Source organism: Vulpes vulpes, chromosome 10, assembly GCF_048418805.1.
Source record: "Vulpes vulpes isolate BD-2025 chromosome 10, VulVul3, whole genome shotgun sequence".
Taxonomy (NCBI): Eukaryota; Metazoa; Chordata; class Mammalia; order Carnivora; family Canidae; genus Vulpes; species Vulpes vulpes.
This window is the reverse complement of record NC_132789.1, coordinates 47,955,582-47,978,520: the sequence shown is the minus strand read 5'-3', so window position 1 is coordinate 47,978,520 and position 22,939 is coordinate 47,955,582. Positions and strand designations below refer to the sequence as shown.

At 36.4% G+C, this 22,939-nt stretch overlaps 1 long non-coding RNA gene across 3 annotated transcripts in view; it reads left to right on the top strand.

The window, feature by feature from the left end:
• The window catches only part of LOC140594194 (uncharacterized), a 120,749-nt gene extending 106,613 nt beyond the window's left edge, over window positions 1-14,136 (top strand). For all 3 annotated transcript variants that reach the window (XR_011994801.1, XR_011994802.1, XR_011994800.1), the window contains one exon: window positions 1,598-14,136. This is a non-coding gene — a long non-coding RNA (uncharacterized lncRNA). The remainder of the gene's footprint in view (window positions 1-1,597) is intronic.
• The last annotated feature ends 8,803 nt before the right edge of the window (window positions 14,137-22,939 follow it).

Here is a 22,939-nt window from a genome sequence, read left to right as displayed (position 1 = left end):
TTTAGCATTTGTCATCTAAATGTGCAACACACTTTGTTGACATTTATTTATCTTGTTTACTGCCTTAATCTCCAACCAGAATGTAACTCCTTGAAGACAAGGAGTTGTGTCTGATTAATCATATGTCTCACACAAATAAGAGATCAACAAATATCTGTTGGATTAATGAATGAAAAAATATGGTTCAAAAAGTAATAAAGTTAACCTACATTTTATGTACATTAAAAAAATGATTAATGTATTTTCACCAGTCTGTATAATGTTTTCCTGAACTATTCACAGTTACTAAATGCTAGCTTCGGCTTGCTTAATGATAACTTAGAACTCTGCCTATTTCACTAGATGCTCTCTTCTTTTCCTCCACTCCATAGATGGGGCTAAATGAACTTGGAGACAAAGGCCAAAAATAGGTAGAAGTACACAGGCATAGGCCTTGGAATCAGATAAACCTGGATTTACATCCCAGACACTCCACCTGATAATGTAGGGTTTTCAAACCTCTATGTGCTTTCATTGTCACGAAAACAGTATGAAATAGGGAAAAGTATATTGGCTTAAGAATCTGAGAGTCTTGGATTCCAATGCAGTTGCATTTTTGGGCAGCTATTTAATATATAACTGAATTTCCTCATCTATAAAGTGAAGATAATATCTCTTTTATAGGGTTCTTGTAAAAATATACCATAAATATACCTGACACAGAAGGTAACCAGTAAATGTTCATTCTGTTGCTAATATAGGGTAGTCATTAATTTTCAACGATAATTTTGTTCATTAGTGAGAAGGCATGTACCCTGGAGGGTTTTTTTTTTTTTAAATGATTGCTACCCTCCAAACGAGTCTAGGATGGTTGTGTTTCATTATTGCTAATAACCCACTTAGAAATTAAAGCAAAAAAAAAAAGAAAGAAAGAAATTAAAGCCAGAGGTATATTCCTCTTAGCAAGATTTTACCCACAAATACCATTTTGAAAGGCATGGAAGGCAGAAAGAGAGCACTGCCAGCTTACAACATTCCTCTTGCATCCACTTTCTGTTTTCTATTACAGGTGGAATCTCATTTTAATGAATACCATTTCAAACATCTGTTTCTACATACTGAGGCTATTTTTGTGTTCTAGCAGATGGGCCACAGGAACTGTGCTCTGTTGACTTGGCTAAAACAAATTCTTAAAAAATGAAAATTCTTTCTTTACAAGAGCTGTTTATGCAGAAGTATTTTAATAAGAGGCAATTATCATTTGTAAGTGATATACCCTGGCCAAAGCTACTTCCAAGAAAATAGACCTGGGTTGTGGGTGCATGGAAGGCAAAATGGGCTGGAAAGCAAGAGAAAATTAAGGAAAAATGGAGCAAAAACCTCAAGTTAGCTCTGTTGGAAAGTACAAACCTTAAGCCAGAACTCCACTTGTAAACAGCCTCTCTTTTCCAGGGCTTACTACACATGCTGCTCCTCCACCAAGACTTTCCTCGTCCCTCCAGATGTGTCACTCACTTCTCGGCCTTCTGTACCCGTCCTCAACCTGTTGTAGTAGCATTTACCAGGGGTTTATCTTACACTTTACAAAATAATTGTTTTGCGTGTCTCTTCCTTCTAGGAGCTCGGATCTCTAGGACAAAGATTGATTCGACTTGCTATGACCAATTCCTAGCACAGCTTAATTCAGAAGAGATGTTGAATAAATTCTCACTGAATTTAATATATATATGAAGTATTGATATGCTCCAATCGAGTATTTTTTACTTATATTGGATGCTTCTTGAGAGCAAAAAAATGTTTCATTTCCACAGGATCTGACACCCAAATGCTCAGTGCTGTGTTGGTTGGAAAAATTACTGATATCAATATATCAAACTTGGTAAAAAACCACAATCAGACTTTTAACGTTTTTCTCAGCTCTTTGGTGCCCAAATAAATCTGCTACATGACACTGAATTAAACGCCGAGGGCAAGTGACGCGAACCCAGCGTGCGCCCTGGGGAGGCGGCCAGGCTCGGCGCGCGGCGGGAGAGGCAGGCAGTGAGGACCGCAGAAACGGCCTGGAAGGGGCCCCTGGGAGCACCGTGGGGGGGGGGGGGGGCTCGGTCCTTCTCCCTCTGATTACACCACCCGGGGCTCAGGGACAACGTGCGCCGACCATTCCGAGAGAAGCTCCAACTCCGGAAGCCGCCGCGCCTCGTCTGCCGCCTCCGGGGTGTCGCTTCACGTGGCCCAGGTTCCTGCCCGTGAGGCTCTCACTTCCGGCGGCGAGGCCCCAACTTCCGGGGAAGGCACCGCCCAGTCCCGGAAACGCTGGGCGGGCGCCCCAGGTCCCGGCTGCGGGCGGACCAGGGTGGCGGCCGTTGGCCTTGCTTGCGCGGCGCCGACTTGCTCCGGGTCGTCCAAGAGCGTCTTCCTCCGTTCGTGCTGCCTCAGAAGCTTCAGAACCTCGGAGAACGTGCCCTGCTCCTCCTTCCGCGGATGGGCTCAGCAGAGTCTCCCACTGCCCGTCCGAGCGGTGGCTCCTCCTTTGGCCCTCGGTGTCTCTGCTCGGTTTCCGGCACCCGCTGGGCTTTGGGACTCCGTAGTCAAGGACCGTTTCCGGCCCAGAGCCCTGGACGCTCTGGACTTCAGCTAACTCTTGGGGATTGCAATGAGGAGCCTCTTGCCCTGCGTGTAAGGGAAAGGCCAAAATCTTCGTAACAGGGTGATGAGAGTGTGAAATCTAAAAATGTTGCCCGATTCTGGCCCTTCCGGAACAGCCTTTGGGATAATAAGATAATCCTGTTTACTCTTCCTTACATCTGAACACTTTCCTCAAAGAGACCAGCTTCCAACCGCGCAAATTAAGGTAAACTCCAGGAGCCCCCCCTCGCATAGGACTTACTTCTGCAGGCGCGTTATGGTAACGAGGTGAAGCGCTGTCCGTGTACCCCGCAGTGTCTTGCTAACTCACTCCAAGATTAAGGTGTACTGAATCCTATGAACAAAGAAGGCATAGAACATGACAAAAGTAACCATTTTTACCTGAATATATTTTCCATTATTATAATCCATCAAATATGTTTTAACTAATGCAATTCATTTTATCCACTGTCAAGAGTATATATTCAAAGTTCCTATTTCTACTCTTGAACCTCTGTATTCCCACTCTGAGTTTATGCTACCTATGAATTTAATTGTGAGCCTCCTTAATGCCTAGTGAATAGGAAAAAGAAAATTCAAAACAAGTTAGAAGTTGTTATAAATATAATAGACTCACTAGTTATTAGTTATATGACTTTAACCAACTTCTTTATCTTAAATTGGGTTTCCCCACAACTAAGACTCTGAGGCGAGGATAGGGATACAAAGAAATTTGGGAAGCCTAATGAGGAAGTGAGACAAGGAATGAAAGAAAGCCAATGAAGTGTGTTAATGAGCAGGTTACTACTGAGAGCAGTTGGAATTCAATCCACTGGTGATCCCCTAAGAGGCTGTATAGGGGGATACCTGGGTGGCTCAGCTGTCTAGCGCCGCCTTCCGCCCAGGCCGTGACCCCGGGGTCCCGGGATCGAATCCCACGTTGGGCTCCCTGCGTGGAGCCTGTTTCTGTCTCTGCCTCTCTCTCTCATGAATAAATAAATAAAATATTTTTTTAAAATCTTAAAAAAAAATAAGAGGCTGTATAGAATAAAACTCAGAACTGGTTCACTGAGGGACAAGAAAACTGGGATATTTACCTCCCTTCTCGCTATTCTTCGGAGTATTAAGTGGCTGGTACTTCCCTCAAGTAACATGCTCCTGTTGGTAGAGAAAACCTTCAGGCAGAAAGATGGTTGAGATAGGAAACTCTTGGTATGACACTGTGAATTGCCACTGAAGCTGCAGGTGTCCTCCATGGTGGGCAAGGCAGATATGGGCAGGCCACTGATGATGGCTCATATATTCATTAAGCCTTAATTTGTTTCTCTGAAAATGAGATAATAATTAAAGATTATGGCTAGAGTGATACTAAGTTCCTAGCCCATAAAAGAACTTTAAAAAATCTTTGTATATGTTAATATAATAACGTATAATAATAGTTTAGCACCTCTTTTTATATTTATTTTTTTATTGTAGTTGACACACTATGTTACCTTAGTTTCAGGTGTTCAACTTAGTGATTCTACAACTATACATTATGCTATGTTCGCAAGTGTAGCTACCATCTGTCACCATACAATGCTATTACAATATCATTGACTGTGTTCCCTGTTGCTGTGCCTTTCATCCCTGTGACTTATTCATTCCATAACTGGAAACCTGTACCTCTCACTCCACTTCATCCATTTTACTGGTCCCACACTGCCCCCTACTTTGCCAACCACCAGTTCTATTTTTAGAATTTTTAGCATACATTGACATTTACTTGTGGTGCCACTCTGTTTGTGGGATACAGTTCTGTATGGTGTCCTCTAGTCTACGTATATTCACACTTATTTGGATGCTTAGTCGTCATGTTACCGAGAAGTCCTTTAGGTAACTCTTTGATTCTTTAATACCCTGTTTCTTCCCCTGAATTCTTTATGTCTCTCCACTAGGCCATTATGAGAACAAAGACAGTGTAATTTTTCCTTCAACAAAAATGTGTGAAGCAGTGTGACAAATGAGGGATCTTAAATATTAAAAAGAAGGCCTCACTTTCAGGATTTTACAGTTCAAGTTAAATAATGAAAATATATTATGATATTCTGATAAAGGTAAACCCAAAGTTTTGTAGAAGCAAATAGAAGGAATTAACTCCAGAATTTAGTCTGGAAGGATACAAAACAGACTGTTAATAGTAGTTATCTGGGGAGAGGAAAGTGTATGTGTGCATATGTGTGATATTTGGAGGAGAGAGGTCAAGATAAAGGAATAGTTGACTTCTTATTTTGCTGTGTTGTGTGAATCCTTTAAAAGAATATGTACTTATCACTTGCTTATGCAATTAAAGAAAAAAAAGTTCACATAATGAAGGAGTTGAAGGGGTACCAAAGAGAGGAAACAGCAAAGGCACAGAGACTTTAGCTCTGGAGAATGCATTATGTTCAGGGAGGTAACAAGACACATTGTATAGGTGTCCCATAAAGAGCCTTAAGAGAAGGATCATGAAATCAAATTAGTTAGATTTGGTCCAACCCAATTTTGTAGGCTCTTATAGTAGGAAACAGAAAAGCCTGAGACCATTACCCAGCAAAAGTGAGGGAGGAAGGAATGGAGGATACCAGATATAAGAGGTAACTTAATGCATAGATTTGGAAGGTAAATGAGCACCTGTCTCAACTGAGTTCTGCAAGAGAACTAAACCCGAGTTTTGTTTATTATAAACAAGGGTTTATATGTAATATAAACCTTGAGGCATCTATTATATGTAATAGATTAATTTCTTATGCATCTGGAATAGTATTAATTATGTACTGATCCTTGGAAAAATTGAGAAATAATTATTTTTTGTGTTCAAATAAAGATCCTAGATTGAGAAAGGCCTAGATGATTGTGTGGAAGATAGTTGTTTATTATTGGCTAAAATATGTCCAATCTGTGTAGAAGCAAATTTGAATTTAGTTTTCAGTATATTGAATTTGAGGTATTTATGGCACATTTAGGAGAAGAGATGGGATAGCTAGTTGAGTTATGGTGCTTATGGTGGAGATCTAGACTGGAAATAAAATTTAATGAGTCATCAGCATATAGGTGTTGTAATTAAAGTCATAGGTTCAGGTGGATCACCCAATTAGTATAAAGGAAAAAACCTAAAGATTTAAAATAAGAGTCTAAGGGAACTATTACATTTGGGAGATGGGCATTAGAAGATGAGCCTGCTAAGACTCTAAAGCAAGAAATGGAAACCTGGAAAAACTTATGGCATAGAAGGCAATGAAAAAAAGAATTATAAGAATGAAGGAGGGATCAACTGTGTCATTATTATAGAAAAGTGTCCATTGGCCATAATAATATGAAGATCAATGTGGACCTTAGTAAGACCAGCTTTGGAAGAATGTATGGGCAGAAGTAATATTAGAGTGAGCTAAAAGTGAATAGGAGGTGAGAAAGCAGAGATAGTGAGAGTGAACAGCAGTTCCAAGAGGCCTGGCCATGAGGAATAATAACGGGTTTATTTGTCTTAAAGAAGGAAGAGGCTTTGAATGTTTATATGTGAAGAGAAAAGATTAATAGGGAGAAAGGAGGAAGAAATAGTACTGAAGGAAGAGAGAAGTGATGATTAATGGTTTCTGAGCTCAGGTGGAAAATTAAACTATAGATAGAAGGGAGATTCTTCAACCAAAACTGGAAAGAAATACTTATGCAGATTAAATTACAAGTAGTGTGGAGTAAATTAAAGGAGTCTTGGCCTAATGGCTCCAGATTCCTCTATGAAATAGGAAATCAGGTCATCTGCTGAGCTAGTGGGAGAAAGAGATTAAATGAGAGTTTGAATAAAAAGATGAAATCTTGAAATAGTGAAGGGAATGAGAGGAACAGAAAGAACTAAGAGTTATTGAAGGTCTAATAAATGGCAGCCTATATGGTGAAAGCTGTATATACATTACTGCGTTTAATTCTAACAGTTGTCATTTTATATGTATCCAAAAAAGAATAAATATCTGCTCATTTTTCACAGCTAGTAAGTAACAGAGCCCAAATTTGAACCCAGAGGTTTTCTGGCCTCAGATCCTATGACTGATATACCTCTAGGGTTTAACTAAACCCAAGAAAGTATAATTAAATTTGTGGACTACAAGATTTTGTGCTGGATAGGGAAAAAAAGCAGTGCTAGAAGTAAAACTAGAGAGTAATAATAAATTAGGAGGAAGTGGGAGGGTCAAGGGTTTAGGAATATCAAGGTGTGCATTATCTATTTAATCCTCACAATCCTTAATAAAGTAGATACTACCACTATTTGCATTTGCCAGATGAGGTGGTTTTGACTTACTTTCTTAAACTAAACTAATGGGATCAGATTTTCATCAGACCCCTTTTATGGTTAATTTTATGGTTAATTTTCTTACTACATTTTATGATTTTTTTAAATGGTTAATTTTCTTAATACATTTTCACCCTCCACAATTTCCTCCATTCCCCTATCCTCCCTCTGAGAACTATCAGTTTATTCTCTATAGTTAAGAGTCTGTTTCTTGGTTGGTCTCTTTTTTCCCTTTACTCATTTGTTTGTTTATTAAATATTACATATGAGTGAGATCATATGGTATTTGTCATTCTCTGATTGACTTTTGCTTTGCATTATACTCTCTAGCTCTATCTATGTTGTTGCAAATGGCAAGATTTCATTCTTTTTTATGACTGAATGGTATTCTGTTATTTATTATTTATTTATTTATTTATTATTCATTCAATGATCGATAGACACTTGGGCTGCTTCCATAGTTTGGCTACTGTAAATAATACTGTAAATAATTTACTACTATTTTGTAATATAACTTGAAATCTGGAATTGTGACACCTCCATTTTTTATTACATTCTTTTTTTAAAATTTTTTTATAAATTTACTTTTTATTGGTGTTCAATTTGACAACATATAGAATAACACCCAGTGCTCATCCCATCAAGTTCCCCCCCTCAGTGCCCATCACCCAGTCACCCCCACCCCCCGCCCACCTCCCCTTCCACCACCCCTAGTTCGTTTCCCAGAGTTAGGAGTCTCTCATGTTCTGTCTCCCTTTCTGATATTTCTCATTCATTTTTTCTCCTTCCCCCTTTATTCCCTTTTACTATTTTTTATATTCCCCAAATGAATGAGACCACAAAATGTTTGTCCTCCTATTGACTTATTTCAGTCAGCATAATACCCTCCAGTTCCATCCACGTGGAAGCAAATGGTGGGTATTTGTCGTTTCTAATGGCTGAGTAATATTCCATTGTATACTCTTATTACATTCTTTAGCAGATTTTTTTCCAATGGCATTTCTAATTCTAAAATTTTATGAAATAATTTCAATTGTAATAATTATTTTTTAAAAGATTTTATTTATTTATTCATGAAAGACAGAGAGAGAAATAGAGGCAGAGACACAGGCAGAGGGAGAAGCAGGCTCCATGCAGGGAGGGACTCGATCCCGGGACTCCAGGATCACACCCTGAGTGGAAGGCAGGTGCTAAACGGCTGAGCCACCCAGGGTTGAGGACCCCACTCCCCTGCCATCTGGCCCCGCCCCTAGCACAATAACCTTTAGGTCCATCCATGTTGTCTCAGGTGGCATAATCTCATCCCTTTTATGGCTGTGTAACATTCCATTGTGTGCATGTACACTACATTTTACTTATCCATTCATTTACTCACGGGCAGTTAGATTGCTTCCATGTAAATCATGCTGAAATAAACCTAGGGGTACATACATATTCTGGAATTAGTGTTTTCATTTTCTCTGGGTAAACAGCCAATAGTGGAAGTATGGGAATGTATGGTAATTCTATTTGTAATTTTTTGAGGATCCACCATTCTATTTTCTACAGTGGTTTTACCAATTTACTTTCCCACCAGCGGTTCACCAGGGTTCCTTTCTCTCCATATCTTTGCCAACATTTGTTGTTTCTTTTTAATGTTAGTGATTATAACAGGTATGAGGTGATGTCTCATTGTGGCTTTGATACACATTTCCCTGATGATGATTGATATTGAGCATCTTTTCATGTTTCTGTTGGTATACCACATCTTCATTCACGCAGCTGTCGATGAACATTTGATTGCTTCCATAGTTTGTCTACTGAAACTAATGCTGCAATAAACATGGGGATGCATCTTTCTGTCTTAATTAGTGTTTTTGTGTTTTGGGAATAAATAATAACCAGAAGTACAACACTGGATCAAAGGGTAGTTCTATTTTTAACTTTTTGAGGAAACTCCATACAGTTTTCCACAGTGGCTGCACCAGTTTGCATTACTATCAACAGTACAAGAGGGTTCCTTTTTCTCCACATCCTTGCCAATATTTATTTCTTGTGTTTTATGTTTAGCCATTCTGACAAGTGTGAGGTGATATCTCATTGTGGTTTTGATTTGCATTTCCCTGAGGATCAGTAGTGTGGAGCATCTTTTCATGTGTCTGATGGCCATCTGGATGTCTTCTTTGGAGAAACGTCTGTTCATGTCTTCTACACATTTTTAATTGGATTATTTGGTTTTAGGGTATTGAGTTGTTATAGTTCTTTATATATTTTAGACACTAACCCTTTATCAGATATATCATTTGCAAGTGATCTTTTCCCATTCCCTAGGTTGCCTTTTAGTTTTGTTGATTGTTTCCTTCACTGTGCAGAAACTTTTTATTTTGATATAATCACAATAGTTTGTTTTTTCTTTTATTTCCCTTGCCTCAGGAGACATATCTAGAAAAATATTGCTTAGATCCAATGTCAGAGAGCCTGTGCTCTCTTCTAGAATTTTATGGTTTCAGGTCTCACATATAGGTCTTTAATCCATTTTGAATCTATTTTTGTATCTGTCAAAGGAAGTGATCCAGCTTCATTCTTTTGCATGTGGCTGTCCAGTTTTTCCAGCACCATTTGTTGAAGAGATTGTCCCTTTTGTTTGTTGTATATTCATTCATTCTTTGTTAAAGATTAATTGATCATATAATTGTGAGTTTATTTCTGGGTTTTCTAGTCTCTTTCTATTGACTATTGTGTCTGTTTTTATGCTAGTACCATACTGTTCAAATCACTATGGCTTTATAATATAATTGTGATGCCTCTAGTCTTGCTTTTTTTTTCTCAAAATTGCTTTTGTTATTTGAGGTCTTCTGTGACTCCATACAAATTTTAGGATACTTTGTTCTGGGTCTGTGAAAAATGTTGTTGGTATTTTGATAGGGATTGCATTAAATGTGTTCACAGGGATGCACCCTGATATTTATAGCAGCATTATCTACAACAGCCAAATTATGGAAACAGCTCAAGTGTCCATTGACTGATTAATGGATAAAGAAGAACTAGTATGTATGCGTGTATATATATATATGTATGTATGTATACACATGCACATATAATGAAATATTCAGCCATAAAAAAGAATGAACACTTGTCATTTGTAATGACATAAATGGAGCTAGAGAGTATTATAATATGTGAAATAAGTCAAAGATAAAAACCATATGATTTCACAAATGTGTGGAATTTAAGAAACAAAACAACCAAGGGAAGGGAAAGAGAGAGAGACAAACTAAGAAATAGACTGTTAACTATAAAGAACAAAGTGATGGTTACCGGAATGGAGGTGGGTAGGAGGGAGGGTTAAATAGATGATGGGGATTAAGGAGTGCACTTGTTGTAAGGAGCACCATGTATTATATGGAAGTGTTGAAACACTATGTTGTACACTTGAAACTAATATTAAACTGTATGTTAACTAACTGGAATACAAATAAAAACTTAACAAAGAAATGATCCTATGTTTTTTTGTCCTTTCTCTTATTTTTTTAAAATAAATTTATTTTTTATTGGTGTTCAATTTACCAACATACAGAATAACACCCAGTGCTCATCCCGTCAAGTGCCCCCTCAGTGCCTGTCACCCATTCACCCCCACCCCCACCCTCCTCCCCTTCCACCACCCCTAGTTCGTTTCCCAGAGTTAGGAGTCTTTGTGTTCTGTCTCCCTTTCTGATATTTCCCACACGTTTCTTCTCCCTTCCCTTCTATTCCCTTTCACTATTATTTATATTCCCCAAATGAATGAGAACATATAATGTTTGTCCTTCTCCAATTGACTTACTTCACTCAGCATAATACCCTCCAGTTCCATCCACATTGAAGCAAATGGTGGATATTTGTCATTTCTAATGGCTGAGTAATATTCCATTGTATACATAAACCACATCTTCTTTATCCATTCATCTTTCGATGGACACCGAGACTCCTTCCACAGTTTGGCTATTGTGGACATGTCCTTTCTCTTATTGATGTGGCATATTACATTGATTGTTTTATCAATATTGTACCACCATTGCATTGCCAGAATAAATTCCACTTGATTATTATAAATGATTTTTTAAATGTATTGTTGGATTCTGTTTACTAATATTTTGTTGAGATTTTTGCATCTGTGTTCACTGCTCTTTATTTTGTGGTGTCTTTATCTGGTTTTGGTATTAGGTAATGCTGGCCTCATAGAATTTGGAAGTTTTCCTTCCTTTTTACTTGTTGGAAGAGTTTGAAAAGGATAGGTATTAGCTCTCTTTAAATGTTTGGCAACATTTACCTGTGAAGCTGTCCAATCCTCGTCCTTTTTTTTGGGGGGGGAATATTTTGATTATGGATTCAATTTCATTGTTGGTAATAGATCTATTTACATTTTCTATTTCATCCTGCTTAGTTTTGGTAGGTTGTATGCTTCTAAGAATTTATCCATTTTGTCTGAGTTGTTCAGTTTCTTGGCATATAGGTTTTCATAATATTCTATTATAATTGTATTTCTGTGATGTTGGTTATTATTTCTCCTTTTGTTAGTGATTTTATTTGGGTTCTCTCGTGCTTTCTTTCTCTCTCTCTCTCTCTCCCTCTCTTTTAGCCTGGCTAAAGGTTTATCGATTTTGTTGATCTTTTCAAAGAACCAATTCCTGGTTTTATTGATCTGTTCTATTGATTTTTTAGTTTCTATATCATTAATTTCTGCCTAATATTATTATATCTTTCTTTTTCCTGGGTTTGAGTTTTGTTTGTTTGTTTGTTTTTTAGATCCTTTAGGCATAAAGTTAGGTTGTTTATTTGAAAATTTTCTTTCCTGTTGAGGTAGGCCTGTATTGCTATTAACTTCCCCCTTAGAACTGCTTTTGCTGCATCCCAAAGATTTTGGATTGCTGTGTTTTCATTTTAACTTGTTTCCATGTAATTTTTTATTTCTTTTTTTATTTTGTGGTTGACACATTCATTGTTTAGTAGTATGTTATTTAACCTCCATGTGTTTGTGGTCTTCCTAGATTTCTTCATGGTTTTCCTAGTTTCATAGCATTGTGGTAAAAAAAAAGAAATACATGGTATGACTTTGATTTTTTTTCAGTTTTGAGACTTATTTAGTCGCCTAATATGTGATCTCATCTGGAGAATGTTCCATGTGTACTTGAAAATAATGTGTATTCTGCTTTAGGATGGAATGTTCTGAATATATCTGTTAACTCCATCTGGTCCAGTGTATCATTCAAAGTCACTGTCTCCTTGTTTATTTTCTGTTTGGATAATTTGTCTATCAATGTAAGTGGGGTGTTAAAGTTCCCTACTATTATTGTATTACTGTTGATTCTTTATGTTTGCTATTAACTGTTTTACGTATTTGGGTACTCCCATATTGGATATGTAAATATTTACAATTGTTATATCTTCTTAATTGATTGTCCTGTTTATATACTATATAAAGTGTCCTTCTTTGTCTCTTGTTATAGTTTTTGTTTTAAAGTCTATTTTGTCCAGTATAAGTCTTGCTACTCTTTCTTTTGACTCCTTTGTATGATGAATGTTTCTTCATCTCTGCACTTTCAATCTTCAGGTGTCTTTTGGTCTCGAATGAGTCTCTTGTAGGCAGCATTTTGGCGGGGGGGGGGGCGTGTCTTGTTTCTTTAATCTACTCTTTTTACCCCGTGTCTTTCGATTGGAGCAGTTAGTCCATTTGCATTCAAAGTAATTATTGATAGATATGTTTTTATTGCCATTTTGTTATTATTTTATGGTTCCTCTAGATTTCCTAGATCCTTTATTCTCCTCTCTTCCATGGTTTGTTGACTTTCTTTAGTGATGTACTTGGATTCCTTTCTCTTTATCTTTTGCATATCTATTAATAGTTCTTTACCATCTGGATTGTTTTCTGTTTTCTACTCCATTGGTTTTCACTTTAGTTTTTAATACTCTTTCTTCTGTTTACTTTGGGCTTAATCTGCTTTACTTTAGTTTTTAAGGTTTTTCACATGTTTTCCCCCTAATATTGCAGTTTTTTGGGTGTAAGTTTTCCTCTAAATTGCGCTTTAGTGGTATCCCACAAATCCTGATAGGTTGTGTTTTCATTTTATTTGTGTTGAGTGCTCTATAAATGTTAATTAGGTCCATGAGGACCTATGGCTCCAAAGTTCCCTGGGGATAATTTCCACCCCAGTCAAGCCTAAAGGGAGAAAGAACATGGAGAAGGGTGCTCAAGAGGTTTTTATGACATCACTTCCATTCAAATTCCATTGGTTAGAACTCTGTCATATGGCTTCACCTAATGGTATGGGAAGCTGGGACATGTAGTCTAGCTTTTGCCTGGGAAGAAGAGGAAAATGTATTTGGACAAACAACCAGCAATCTCTTTCTATTTTCTGGAAGAGCTTGTATAAGATAAGAAATACTTGCATCATGGGTATACAGTAGAAATTGTAAAGTTATTGGGGCCTGCTGTTTTCTTTGGGGGAAATTTTGTAACTGCTGATTCAGTTTAATGGATACATGTTCATTTAGGTTTTCTATTACTTCTTGAGTCACTTTTTGTAAGTCACTTTTTAGGTACATATAACTTTGTGTAAGTTTTAAAATGTATTAGAAAAATTTTCAAAGTATGTTCTTATTTTAATCTCTGATGTAATTGTAATTATGTTCTCTTTCTTCGTTTTAAATATTGTTTACTATACCTTTTTTTTACTTGGTTATTAATCGAACTAGAGATTTGTTAATCTTATTAGTCTTTACCAAAAATCTTAGTTTTTATCCCATTAACTTCTGTTCATTATTTTCTTTATATTACTTGGGCTTATTTTGCTGGTCTTTTTCAACTTATAATTTGAATAATAAGCTCATTATCTTTCAGCTTCCTTTTCTAATATATGTGATTAGAGCCATTCCTTTTTCCTTGAATTTAGCTCCAGCTTTGTTGCTACAAGTATTTGTACATATATCATTATTATTACTTCTATGTATTTTCAACTTTCACTGATTTCTCCATTAATGCATGAGTTATTTATAATGTGAGTTTAAATTGCCGCAAGTATGGGAGCTTTTCTCAGGGTAGATATTGTTATTAATTTCAAAATTAATTGTATTATTTTTAGAGAATGTGGTATGTGTAATAATGATTCTACAAAACTTGTTGAGTCTTGCTTTATGGCCTGGTATATGCATGTTAAGTTTGAGATGTATTCCTGTTTTTTTGTTGTTGTTATTAAATCCTTCCAATATTATCTCATTTATTTCTAATCCTAATTGTGTAAGATAGATAGTATGACTCCCATTTTTCAAATAAGAACATTAAAGTCCCACCAGCACAGTAACTTTTCCATATTCACAGGACAGGTCTAGTTATTCTTTTAACCACTTAGAACAAAAACCAAATAAAAATGAGTGGGAAAAATTAGGGTGACAAAACATGAGACTCTCCTAACTCTGGGAAATGAACAAGGGATAGTGGAAGGGGAGGTGGGCGGGGGGTGAGGTGACTGGGTGATGGGCACTGAGGAGAGCACTTGATGGGATGAGCACTGGGTGTTATACTATATGTTGGCAAATTGAACTTTAATAAAAAAAATATATATATATACATATATATATATAAAACAAAAAATGTATGGCCAATGTTTTATACAGGTTGCATATGAGCCTTATTTATATCAAATTATAGATTTTTACGCCTTCAAGGCAAGGATTCACTCTTATTTAAATAGCTCTTTATCCCTCACTTGGTGTCTGAAACAGTATTCTACACATATTTGGTGTTCAAAAGATTTTTCTTGATGGGGTACCTGGGTGGCACAGTCAGTTGTGACCAACTTGGTATTCACTTACATCATGATCTCAGGATCATGAGATTATGCCCCACATGGGGCTCCACAAGCACAGAGTCTGCTTGAGACTATTTCTCCTCCCTCTCCCTCCCCCTCTGTTCTTCCCCAACTTGCTCACCTCTCATAAACAAACAAACAAACAAACAAACAAATAAATAAATAAATAAAATCTTTAAAAAGAAAGATTTTTGTTGAATTGGAGTAAACTTGAGATAAATCTGTCAAAACTTAAAAAGAGTATAATAAACAGGTAATTTGCGAATACTCAAAGAATAAAACAGAACTTGTAGTGCTGGAATAATTGCAAAAAATAATCTGAAAACACTCCTGGTACAAGTACCTAGTAATTAAAAAAAAAAAAGTACCTAGTAATTCTGGGAAAAAATATAGATATAGGTGTTTATAGGTAACATTAATATCTATCTATATCCTCTAAATACCTCTATGTATCTGCCTGCATACCTGTCTAGATTTAGACATGTTAAAGGAGATATATATATATATATACACGTATATATATACATATATACATATATATGTAAATATATGCAGTTATAGCTCTATAAACATATATCCTTTATATTAATATGAAAAATATATTTAGATATAGAGACCTGTTAAAGGATAGATGAACTAACAAAGAGAGACCTGCAAAGTCAATAAAGGTATAGATATATAAATGGAAGAAAAACTAAGTGAATATAGTTTACTGATGCCAAGGCAAAAGAGTGGCCAATAGTGACCTTTTGATTTTTATGTTAATGAAGTTATTAATGACCTTGGAAATAGACATGAAGAAGTTGAAATTCTCATTTTAAAAGTTTAGGCTGCAAATGGTAAAAAAACAAAGGATCAACTGAACTGTAAGCTGGAGGGTGCCACCGTTATTTATTTTAAGATTGAAGAATCATAACCTGATTTAAGACTTAATGTTCTTAAAAAAAAAAAGAAGACTTAATGTTCTTGCCTAGCTTCTCTTACTCATTCTGTAAGATTCAGCTCAGGTATTATCTCTAGGACTCTACCTGCAGTTGATCAAACTGCCTCTGTTAGCACTGTCAAAGGTCATTATTATAGCACTTGGAATATTTTAATGAATATATCCAATTAAATGTCTTGTTTACTACAGATTATAAACTCCATGATCATGTGTTTCATCTTTCAATCACCAGTTTTTTGTATATTTTTTATTGGAGTTCGATTTGCCAACATATAGCATAACATCCGATGCTCATCCCATCAAGTGCCCCCCTCAGTGCCCATCACCCAGTCACCCTGTCACCCCAACACCCCACCTACCTCCCCTTCCACTACCCCTTGTTCGTTTCCCAGAGTTAGGAGTCTCTCATGTTTTGTCACCCTCACTGATATTTCCGACTCATTTTCTCTCCTTTCCCCTTTATTCCCTTTCACTATTTTTTATATTCCCCAAATGAATGAGACCATATAATGTTTGTCCTTCTCCAGTTGACTTACTTCATTCAGCATAATACCCTCCAGTTCTATCCAAGTCGAAGCAAATGGTGGGTATTTGTCGTTTCTAATGGCTGAGTAATATTCCATTGTATATATAGACCACATCTTCTTTATCCATTTATCTGTTGATGGGCACCGAGGCTCCTTCCATGGTTTGGCTATTGTGGACATTGCTGCTATAAAATTGGGGAGCAGGTGTCCTACCATTTCACTGCATCTGTATCTTTGGGGTAAATCCCCAGTAGTGCAATTGCTGGGTCATAGGATAGTTCTATTTTTAACTCCACACAGTTTTCCAGAATGGCTGTACCAGTTCACATTCCCACCAACAGTCAATCACCAATTCTTGACAAAGATTTGGCAATAGAAAGCTCTCAGGCAGTGTTTAACTAAATTATGGAGCTTTTTAAAATTTACTCTTTCTATAGATGTACTTGTGTCCACATTTTGTACTTATTTATTCCATTAAAACACCTATATATGGGATCCCTGGGTGGCACAGCGGTTTGGCGCCTGCCTTTGGCCCAGGGCGCGATCCTGGAGACCCGGGATCAAATCCCACATCGGGCTCCCGGTGCATGGAGCCTGCTTCTCCCTCTGCCTGTGTCTCTGCCTCTCTCTCTCTCTCTCTCTCTGTGACTATCATAAATAAATAAAAAAAATTAAAAAGACACCTATATATATATAAAAAAACACATATACTTTTTAATTGCATTTATTCCTTTTTACATGTATGACTTTCCTATATACATACTTATATTATTACATGCTTATAAACAACATATTTATATTATTTTATTAATTTTTGTAATACTAGCATTTAGCACAGTGCCCGTCATTCATTTATTGAATATTCAATCATTTCTCAAGTAAGCAGTCATTATTCTAAACTCTAAGAATACCATAAGGAAAAAGACTTATCTTCTGGTAGAGGAAGACAGAATAGACAACCAGTAAAGAAAATTATTTACAATAGTAATTATTAAAGACAAACAGGTGATATGATAGAGTACCTGCTGAAAGTGAAGAATCATTATTTATTTATTTATTTAGAGAGCACACATGAGCAGGGGGAGAGGGAGAGAGAGAGAAAGAATCCTCAAGCAGACTGCCCACTAAGCAGGGCCCAATCTCAGGACCCTGAGATTTTGACCAGAGCTGAAATCAAGAGCCTACTGCCCAGCCAACTGAGTCACCCCAATAGACTCACTACTTTAGACAGAACACTTAAAAGCAGAATCAAGAAAGTAAAAATACTATTTTTGTATATAATGTTTTTTAAAAATATATATATAGACTAAAACTTTAAGAAGGGGATCTTAATGATTATAAAGTCCAGTCTTTTCATTTTATAGAGAACATGTGACTTGTTAAAGGTATTAACAAATATATAATTTGTCTTTCTTTTGGTAAATTGGTTTGGAAACTTTCAGATTCTTTATACCTCATCGGGACTTCCCTGAGATGTAAATGACCTATTTGAACCAGGGACTATGATGGTGTCCTAATCACACCCATTTTCTTCCCTAATGGAGATTTGAAAAGGAAAAAAGATAAAGAGGAGGCAGAGATCTTTAGGAAGAGAAAGTTAAGTGGGCTATAGTCATAGGGATAACAATAAAGAAAGTTCTAGAAAGAGACTTCTAGCATCTAAGTAAAGTGTCATTATATAGGAAGCTTCAAAAAAAATTTTTTTTTGTTTTTCTAAGACACTCATGGTAGAAAATACACACACACATACAATGGTTTAGAGTAGAGAATTTTAACTATAAGCCCTTACCCTAGGGATAACCACTGTTGATTATTTTCCTTATACAAATATTTCTCTCCTTCCTTCCTTCCTCCTTTCTTCACAAAAGTGAATTTATATTATTTATATATATATATATTTAAAAATTTTTTGAAAACAGAATAGTGAAAAAAAGGAAAAGGACAAAGGATAACAAACACTAAATACATATTTTTTGGTCATATAAGCTTCAGATATTTAATATTTTAAAGAAATAACACATTAAAGATAAAGTCTAAGTTTATATCCCATCCAGAGTCTCATTCCCCTCATCCCTTCTCCAGACACAACAAATATCATGAATTTAATGTATTTTAATACTTGTATTAATGTTTTTTAAAAATAGTATTATTTTGTGTTTTCTTTTAATGTGCATACATGGACAGTACATAATTGGAATAATTGAATACAGATTTATGGGAATTGCGTTTTGCACTGAACATTACATTTTCAGTTTTCATGCTGATATATATATAGTTTATTCATAAATCATATTCATTATTCATAACCTTGATGAATTTTCACTGAACACATCTATGTGACCAACACTCTGCTCAAGAAACAGAACATTATTAGCATTCCTAAATTCCCCTGATACCTGTGTTTGAATTTTATTTCGGCCTTCTTTTGCCCACCATTATTTATGAAATTTATCTATTTTGTTGTGCATAATTGTAGTCTATTCTTTCCCCTTTATAGGATATTTTGTTTTCCATTTATCCATTCAAAATTTATCCATTCAAAAATTGATGGGCATTAGCGCAGTTTCCAATTTGTGGCTCTTTCAAATGATGATACTATAAACACTCTAGTACATATTTTTCTGAATGTGTATATATATATATGTGTGTGTGTGTGTGTGTGTATGTTTCATTTTGGTATATGTCTAAAAATTGTTGGGTCATGCATATGTTCAGCTTTAATAATAGAGCCAAACAATTTTCCAAAGTATTGTACAAAACTATATTCACACCAACAGTGAATGAGAATTCAGGTTGGTTTTTCTGCCTCCTTGGCAACACTTGACATTTTCTGTCCTTTTCATTTTAGGCTCACATAGAGTAGTTGTTATTATCTCATTATGGTTTAATTGGTAATTCCCTGATTGTTAATGAAATTTTCATATGTTTATTGGCCATTTAGATATTCTTTTTTATGATATCCTTAAATACTTAACTGGCTTTTTTCTAACAAATCTAAAGATATTAGGGTCTCTATTCTCTACCCAATCTAGATAACGCAGGACCTTAGCAATATTTAGATTACTATCTTTCCCTCACTTAGTGGTTGTGTGCCTTCAAGCAAGTTCCTTAACCTTATTTTGCCTCATCTGTTTCTGCATCTGTAAAATGAGGAAATTTTAAGTACTTAACTCCAGGTTGTGAGAATTAAATGAGTTTAAATATATAATACATTGAACCGTGCCTGGCATGTAGTATTTACAACATGAATTTAGTTATTATTGTTGTTGTTGTTATTGGCAAAAGGGGATAGACAATATATATCAAGGGGACAGAATAGAGATTCCAGAAATAGATGGACACAAATATAGCTACTTGATTTTTGACAAGGGTGCAAAGGCAACTCAGTGAAGAAAGGATAGTCTTTTCAACATATGGTATTGGAACCACTGGGTATACATATCCACAGGGAAAAAAAAGGACCTATGCCTTATACCTTATGTAAAAAAATAATTCTAAATGAATCATAAATTAAATGTAAAACATGAAACTAAAAATCATTTATAGGAAAACATAGGAGAAAACTTCTGTCTTGGGTTAGGCAAAGAGTTCTTCTTAGATAGGACCATAGCATAATCTCTATAAGCAATAAGTTAATAAATTAGACATCACCAAAATTTGAAAGTTTTGCTCTATGAAAGACACTCTTAAGATAATTGAAAAGACAAGCCATAGATGTGATGAGAATATTTCCAAATCACGTATCTGACCAAGGACTTGAAGTCTAAAAGATCAGCAATGATTTAAATACTTCACTAAAGAAGATATATGGGTGGCAAATAAGCACATGCAAAGATGCTCAACATCATTATTCATTAAGGAAATACAAATTAAAACCACAGTGAGATAACATTGTACATGTTAGAATGGCTGAAATAAAACTAACAGTAACCAAGTGGTGGCAGTGATACAGAGAGCAAGTGGCACTGTCATATAATGCTGGTGGGAAAGCAAGATGGTACAGACACTTTGGAAAGCAATTTGGCAGTTTCTTACACATTTAAATATATATTTGCTATATGACCCTACTGAAATAAAAATGTATGTTCAAACAAACACCTTTATGCAAATGTATAGTAGCTTTAATCTAACAGCCCCAAACTGGAAACAACCAAATGGTACATCTATAAAATGGAATGTTCTCAGCAATAAAAAGAAACAAATTATTGGGCAGCCCGGGTGGCGCAGCGGTTTAGCGCTGCCTGCAGCCTGGCGTGTGATCCTGGAGACCCGGGATCAAGTCCCATGTCAGGCTTCCTGCATGGAGCCTGCTTCTCCCTCTGCCTGTGTCTCTGCCTCTCTCTCTCTCTCTCTGAATAAATAAATTTAAAAATCTTAAAAAAAAATTATTGATACATGCTACAATGTGGGTGAATGTCAGATGCATTACGCTGCGTGAGAAAAGCCAGATTCAAAAGGCCATATGCTGTATGATTCCATTTATATACGAAATTCTGGAAGAGGCAAAAGTATAAGGATGTAGAATAGGGATGGAAAATAAACAATGGTTGCCAGTAATTAGAACTTGACCACTAAGAGGCAATTTTGAGGGAATTTTGGGAGGCGATGGAAGTGTCACATAACTTGGTTATGGTGCTGTGACAAATATTTTTTGTATTTGTCAAAACTTAACAAAATTGCACACAAGTACATACACACATGAATTTTACTATATAAGTTTTTAAAAAATTAGAGTAAAATCCTTCTTAGATTATTTCTCTGAATATTGCTTCTCTGCTACTACTATTTTTTCTTTTTTTTTAAATAAATTAATTTTTTATTGGGTGTTCAATTTACCAACATACAGAATAACACCCAGTGCACATCCCGTCAAGTGTCCCCCTCAGTGCCCGTCACCCATTCACCCCCACCCCCCGCCCTCCTCCCCTTCCACCACCCCAAGTTCATTTCCCAGAGTTAGGAGTCTTTATGTTCTGTCTCCCTTTCTGATATTTCCCACACATTTCCTCTCCGTTCCCCTATATTCCCTTTCACTATTATTTATATTCCCCAAATGAATGAGAACATACACTGTTTGTCCTTCTCCGATTGACTTACTTCACTCAGCATAATACCGCCAGTTCCATCCACTCGAAGCAAATGGTGGGTATTTGTTGTTTCTAATGGCTGAGTAATATTCCAGTGTATACAGAGACCACAGCTTCTTTATCCATCATCTTTCGATGGACACCGAGGCTCCTCCTACAGTTTGGCTATTGTGGACATTGCTGCTAGAAACATCGGGGTGCAGGTGTCCAGGCGTTTCATTGCATCTGGATCTTTGGGGTAAATCCCCAACAGTGCAATTGCTGGGTCGTAGGGCAGGTCTATTTTGAACTCTTTGAGGAACCTCCACACAGTTTTCCAGAGTGGCTGCACCAGTTCACATTGCCACCAACAGTGTAAGAGGGTTTCCTTTTCTCCGCATCCTCTCCAACATTTGTTGTTTCCTGCCTGGTTAATTTTCCCCATTCTCACTGGTGTGAGGTGGTATTTCATTGTGGTTTTGATTTGTATTTCCCTGATGGCAAGTGATGCAGAGCATTTTCTCATGTGCATGTTGGCCATGTCTATGTCTTCCTCTGTGAGATTTCTCTTCATGTCTTTTGCCCATTTCCTGATTGGATTGTTTGTTTCTTTGGTGTTGAGTTTAATAAGTTCTTTATAGATTTTGGAAACTAGCCCTTTATCTAATATGTCATTTGCAAATATCTTCTCCCATTCTGTAGGTTGTCTTTTAGTTTTGTTGACTGTATCCTTTGCTGTGCAAAAGCTTCTTATCTTGATGAGGTCCCAATAGTTCATTTTTGCTTTTGTTTCTTTTGCCTTCGTGGATGTATCTTGCAAGAAGTTACTGTGGCCGAGTTCAAAAAGGGTGTTGCCTGTGTTCTCCTCTAGGATTTTGATGGAATCTTGTCTTACATTTAGATCTTTCATCCATTTTGAGTTTATCTTTGTGTATGGTGCAAGACAGTGGTCTAGTTTCATTCTTCTGCATGTGGATGTCCAATTTTCCCAGCACCATCTATTGAAGATACTGTCTTTCTTCCAGTGGATAGTCTTTCCTCCTTTATCGAATATTAGTTGACCATAAAGTTCAGGGTCCACTTCTGGGTTCTCTATTCTGTTCCATTGATCTATGTGTCTGTTTTTGTGCCAGGACCACACTGTCTTGATGACCACAGCTTTGTAGTCCAACCTGAAATCTGGCATTGTGATGCCCCCAGCAACGGTTTTCTTTTTTAAAATTCCCCTGGCTATTTGGGGTCTTTTCTGATTCCACACAAATATTAAAATAATTTGTTCTAATTCTCTGAAGAAAGTCCATGGTATTTTGATAGGGATTGCATTAAACGTGTAAATTGCCCTGGGTAACATTGACATTTTCACAATATTAATTCTGCCAATCCATGAGCATGGAATATTTTTCCATGTCCTTGTGTCTTCCTCAATTTCTTTCAGAAGTGTTCTATAGTTTTTAGGGTATAGATCCTTTACCTATTTGGTTAGGTTTATTCCTAAGTAGCTTATGCTTTTGGGTACAATTGTAAATGGGATTGACTCCTTAATTTCTCTTTCTTCAGTCTCATTGTTAGTGTATAGAAATGCCATTGATTTCTGGGCATTGATTTTGTATCCTGCCATGCTACCAAATTGCTGTATGAGTTCTAACAATCTTGGGGTGGAGGCTTTTGGG